This window comes from Gymnoscopelus microlampas (assembly GCF_963454915.1).
Source record: "Gymnoscopelus microlampas genome assembly, chromosome: 20".
NCBI lineage: Eukaryota > Metazoa > Chordata > Actinopteri > Myctophiformes > Myctophidae > Gymnoscopelus > Gymnoscopelus microlampas.
This window is the reverse complement of record NC_139957.1, coordinates 29,984,083-29,990,082: the sequence shown is the minus strand read 5'-3', so window position 1 is coordinate 29,990,082 and position 6,000 is coordinate 29,984,083.

The window sequence follows — 6,000 nt, the reverse complement described above, 5'->3', positions numbered from 1 at the left end:
GACGGCTCTCTGTCTCTGGGCTGGCAGTGGCTGTGCTCCGCTCTGAGTCTCAGTCTGCTGTACTCATGAGTTATAAGATATCTAGAGGACGGACTGCCCCGCCCCCACCAAATAATTTAAATGGAAGTTTCTTACAAGCGCATGAAGCACCCGGAAGTACCTCTTCTTCCTGAATGGGCTCCAATATTGGAGCCAATAGAGCAAGCGTACTAGTGTTTCAGACACTAAACGCACGCGCAGTAGCGTTTTAAATGCAGAAGTCCTGCAATCTCAGATTTGACCACCAGGCGACGGCAACTTCACTGTTCTACCGGGGTTCTGGGAGCTTGGACCCGCTCCGTTCTGTTCTGCTCTACTCTCTGTCTCTCTGAGTCGACCGTCACGTTGACAACCAGTGTTGCCAGATTTTGCGAGAGAAACAAGTAACAGGTCTATGAAAACAAGCCCAAAAGAAGCGCAGCCTTCACCCTTTAAACATACCGTAATACATTGGCTATTTGAAAATAGCCAATCTACAAGCTTGTGAGTTTGTAGGGCACCAATAGTTTACAAGTGACTTTACAGAAAAACAATGCCAAATTCGCTTATAATAAGCGGACATGGCAACACTGTTGACAACATTTACCTCCCACTTTCACAGTAACACGTCACTATACACGCTACGTCATAATAATTGTTGTTGTGGCGAGCAACCGCCAACAAAGGATTTTTGTTTTTTTTAACAGAAACCCATAGTTTGAATTTTCAATATAGAGATGAAATACACAAGGTCCAAAAACAAGTAGGCCACAAAATGGCAATAAGTATACCATAGAGAGATTTAAAGAAGACGTGTATAACACAATAATAGCAACAATAACAAAAATACAAAAGGGGCACACAACAGGCCTATTGGAGTCTGGGGCGCTCTCTAAGAGAGAGAGAGAGAAAGAGAGAGAGAGAGAGATTGTTTTTACTTTACTTTACTTGACACATGCTTTTTCTCATGCCAATAAAGGCTCCTTTGAAATTAATTGAATTTTGAGAGAGAGAGAGAGAGAGAGAGAGAGAGAGAGAGAGAGAGAGAGAGAGAGAGAGAGAGAGAGAGAGAGAGAGATTGGGCCACTGTCATACCTGGCCCAGTGGCTCTATCACAGGCTATAACGCCCAGGAGTCCCACCAACATGTTACTACATAATATATATAGCCTATACAGTATATATTGAGCCATCAAATACATCTTCCTAAAGGGTTTGTCTAATTCTCAGAACATTATACTATTGCTTTTCATACTTTAGCTAACTAGCCAAAGTTCTGATTGCATGTGGACTCATGTTCATACTTCACCCATTCTAGGTTTGTGATAGGCCCAGTACATCCTCTCCAGTGGAGATGATCTCCCCAGAGTCCCCAACTATCAGCCAGCTATAAATTATTTCACCCGTACCAACCTAGGCACCATTCAGCTGTTTTTAAATTATCACCCTCAACAAAAGGCAAAGAACCCAGTGGTGCAGAGAGTATTCTGCTGCAAAGATGGCACCAGTAGAAAATGGCTGACATACAATGAAGAACGCAATGCATTGTTTTGCTTCATTTGTATGGCCTTTGCAAAGTCCACTGACAGCAGTATATTTATTACTGGAATGACATTTGAGGCATGTGCTGTGCAACAGCGCGTAGAGGAGCATGAGCAGAGCATGGCACATAGGAATTGTACAGAAGCGTATTTCTTACAGGCTTCCAAAGCCGATATGAAGTTTATTGGGTGGCAGGCAGCCATATGTCTGCTCACAGATACCAGATACCAGGTCCAAAAGAGACGCCAGGTTCTGGAGCGTATAGTGATGGATGTAGTTATGGTTATAGGCAAGAGGGGGCTTAGCTACAAGCAGACAGAGAATGAGGCAGCATATACACTTGAAGACAGCAGTATAGATCATGGCAACGTTTTAGAGCTCATTCCTCTCCTGAGAAAATATGTTGTTATCCTGAAAGAGCATCTCAGTAATTGCATTGAGCAGAGCAAGAAATTGCACCAGTCTGAGGCTAGAGGCAGAGGTTCTCTCGTCACACTAATTTTCAAAACAACGGTCAATTCTGTCATAGATACATTAAGCAACAATGTTCTCAAATCAGATCAACACAACAGAGGACATCACCTCTCAGGATCAATGCACAGTTATTCTGAGATATGTTGTTGCTAATGAGAGGCGTATTGCAGTGGTCAAATAAGGCCACACACTGCCTGCAGAAAAGAAGAAGACAGAAAAAAAGACTTGTCTGGAGAGATGGCTCATGATGATGAGACACTCTCTGATGCAGAGAGAGCATATGAGGTAAATATATGGTTTCTCTCTGGTACCTCAGTCTGCCCTCCAAGAGTTCAGCAAGTGTTTACTCAGGTTTGACAGCAGGGCGGTGGAACACTTCTATTGGGAGCTGAAAAGTTTAGCTGGACAGTGAAAAGACAGAAAACGTCATCACCGGATGAGTACATGTCCAGGGCAGTGCCAGTGGAGGATGGATCTGGTGAAGCAGAAGATGAGATTGAAAGAGTGAACAAAAGCTGCGCTTTCTGCAAAGATTGTCCACTGTGCTGCTACCAGATACTCAGGTGGTTCAGCTTGCTAACAGATAATAACATGCCATAAGTCATTGTCCTCGCATACAACTTTCTGCTCACGCTGTCCATCACATAGGTTTGCTGTGAATGTACATTTTCAACACTGAAATTCATAAAAAGCACAGGACCACTTGGAGGCTTTCATGTTGATGCTAATGAGAAGGACATCCTCATGACCCTGGACACAGATACTGTGACTGACAGAGTTGCAAAGAAGAGTGCACTGCTGACTAAACAGGTACAGTAGTATTAAGTATAAAAATCATAATCATAATCATAATCATTATTAATATCCAACCATCTCTGATTGAAGATAATGGGTGATGTGATGTGTCTCAATCAATCATTGTCTCATGCTCTCTCTCTCTCTCTCTCTCTCTCTCTCTCTCTCTCTCTCTCTCTCTCTCTCTCTCTCTCTCTCTCAGGCCTTGCTTCATTTGTTTGAGGAGTTGTTCTCCTATTTGTTTGTGATCTTCTCTATGAAGCAGGCAGTCAAGGCAACATTTTTGGAGTATTAAAATGAACGATATCTTTGGGTGATGTTCCCATTTACAGGAACAAGTTGAATATTTACAAAACAGTTGTGGCCTTGTGGCCAGAGCTACAGAAACATTAATACTCTAATTCAAATGGCTCCTACAATTATACTATCCATTATTATCCTATCTATCCAATACTCTTGGATCGAGTGTCACACTTATTATAGACTGAAGAATCTGAAGATAATACAATGTGATCATTTGACTTAATCGTTAGTCTCTCTCTCTCCCTCTCACATGCTACCTATTTGAGGAGATGTTCCCCCCTCCTGTTTATGAAGCCTAAAGCAGGGCCATTGAGGACCAGGCAGTATTTTTTTCATGTAGTGAGTTAGTATTAAACCTAGAACCCTTACAGACTTAAGTGAAGCTGCGTGCGTGCGTGCGTGCGTGCGTGCGTGCGTGCGTGCGTGCGTGCGTGCGTGCGTGCGTGCAGGAGCTGGGCTTGCATTTCTGTTTATGCGCGTCTGTTGCTAAGTAACGACTGTCACTATACATGGCAACAGTCCCAGACAAGTAGCTGGTGTTAACGAATTTGCCAAGACAAAGAAGTTGTCTCTACGTGAGTGAGTGTTATCAACGTATTATCTTGTTTTTCTGCATGCCTCTTCCAGTTACATGTTTTTATTTTGTAGTTTTTCATTAGCCTATCACAACAATAAACATTACCATTTTTTTTGCTGGACAACATGGCATCAGATCATGGATCCCTGGTCAAGGAAGCTACTTTGCTGCTTGACAAAGTCCCCTGAGAGCCAAGGGCCCCTGGCCCAATGACTAATACAGCCCACTATGAATGCGTAACGCCTGGGATTCGAACCCAGGTTTCCTTTGTGGAAAGCCAAAATCTTAACCACTAAGCCAAATGGAACTCTCTATAGCTCGGGGGAGATATTAGACTTTCAGGCCATCAGGCTGTTATGAACCACTCTGTTACACTCACCCCCTTTTGACCTCCTCCCAGGGGGAAACCCAATCCGGGCCACGGCACCATTGTAACGCCCGGGATTCGAACCAGGGTCTCCCAAATGGAAAGCCAACATCTTAACCACTAAGCCAAAGGGAATTCCCTATAGCTCAGGGGAGATATTAGACGTTCACTCCATCAGGCTGAGGTTGTGAACCACTCTCTTACACATGTGTGTGCGTGTGCGCTTGTATGCGTACGTATGCGTACGTATGCATATGAGTGGGGCTTGTGATATGGATATTGGACACTAATTTAGAAATGTTGATCAGTGTTGCCATGTCCTCTTATTATAATTGACTTTGGGCTTGTTTTTCTGTAGTTGCTTGTAAATATTGGCAGTTGTGGGTTGCGTTTTGGGGCTTGTTTCTAAAGTGTAGTTGCTTATTTTGGCTTTTTTCCTAATGTTGCTTAAACCAGTGTTCCATTTTCAAGTCAAGGACCCCCAAATGAATGTATATTTGTCTGTGGAACCCCATCTGAAAATATTTTATGCCAGGAAGTCAGGGACCCACATACAAGATTTGTGTTGTTAAAATGTTTCAAAAATATAACACATTTTTCAAATCTTTCTTCAAGATTCTTTTGAAAATAGCCAATGTATATGTTGAAAGGGCGAAGGTCTCGCTTCTTTTGGATTTGTTTTCATAGACCTGGTTGTTTATTTCTCACGCAAAACCTGGCAACACCGACGTTGATGTGGTCTTTATGCTAGAACGTGGAAGCTGAGGACAACAGGTTCATACTTGACATTGTTTGTGGCTGTATTGAGCACAAGAAGTTGCTGGACATAGTAATCAATGTCTTCTATGCTCAAAGTGGGAAGTGCTTATCCAGGGGTGATCGTCACCTGTTTGTCAGTAAGTGAAAATTTGCTAGAATTGTTCACACAAATTCTATTTTGGAATTACTTATGGTTTTCACCCTGAACAACACTGATATCTGCTTGTTTGTGTTGCTACGTTGTTCTTCAGTTATCTGTTACCTTGCCATGTTCATGCAAGATGCACTTGGATTTCCACATTTTAGTAACATTATCAAATCTCTGGACATCAAGAAGATGCACACAGTGAGAAACAGAATTTCTACTATGTTTGTACTGTTGCATTGCAAAGAAGTCAAAACCTCATCCCATTATGGTAATCAATAGCCTATCATCATCTTTACTAAGCCACTCTGACTTTGTTTTCAGTTCCTGACTTTCTTCTTCAATGTCACTATCCTAACCACGTGGATACGAGGAGAGTGGAGTCAGATCTATGATGCTGCCTATGTGGAGAGAAACTGGATTGCTACTTTGCTGAGGTAGGCCTACAATGACATTTGAAAAAGGTCTGGGTAGTGTGAGTAATATTATGACTCTCAGATCATCTCCACCACAAAATGAGATGATGTGAATTGAAGCACATGCCTATAATTGTTGTCCATTAGATGGCGCCCTGAGATAGATGTTCTCTTAGACCAGCTTGCTGCCAGGATGTCTCGTAGTGGGGCACAGGTCAAAAAAGATCCCACCAAGAAGACAACAGAGACACAAGAGTTCTCTCTTACTAAACCTAAACCTCGCCCTCTCCTTGCACCTGAGGCCATTCCATCACAGGAAAAACACAAACCAGTCAGTTTCTTTTACATTACCTTATGCAGTAAAATCAGAGTGTAGGTCTATAAACATTGACCTAAATGGAACCAATTTGGGTCCATGTTTAAAGCCCCGCTGGTGATTTTACTGTATCTTTCAGCTTATAGTTTCATTATAATAGCATACAGTCAATTTTAAAGAGAATAAATCAGACTATTGTTACATTAATTGTATTGTAGCTAAGCTGTCATGGTTTCAATTGTCATAATACTTTGTGTTTCTTTAGGTGCCACTGCCAAATCAGGCTTCC